We start from the raw sequence: 259 nt of genomic DNA, 5'->3' as shown, positions 1-259 counted from the left end.
GGTGTGTTAGTTTCTGCTGTATAACAAAGTGAATCAGTTATACATATACATATGTTCCCATATCTCTTCCCTCTTGCGTCTCCCTCCTTCCCACCCTCCCTATCCCACCCCTCTAGGTGGTCACAGAGCACCCAGCTGATCTCCCTGTGCTATGCGGCTGCTTCCCACTAGCTATCTACCTTACGTTTGGTAGTGTATATATGTCCACGCCACTCTCTCACTTTTTTACAGCTTACCCTCCCCCCTCCCCATATCCTCA

This window comes from Monodon monoceros, unplaced genomic scaffold, assembly GCF_005190385.1.
Source record: "Monodon monoceros isolate NGI ecotype Baffin Bay Population unplaced genomic scaffold, NGI_Narwhal_1 Super_Scaffold_6, whole genome shotgun sequence".
NCBI classification, from domain to species: Eukaryota; Metazoa; Chordata; class Mammalia; order Artiodactyla; family Monodontidae; genus Monodon; species Monodon monoceros.
Note: the sequence above shows the minus strand (reverse complement) of the source record.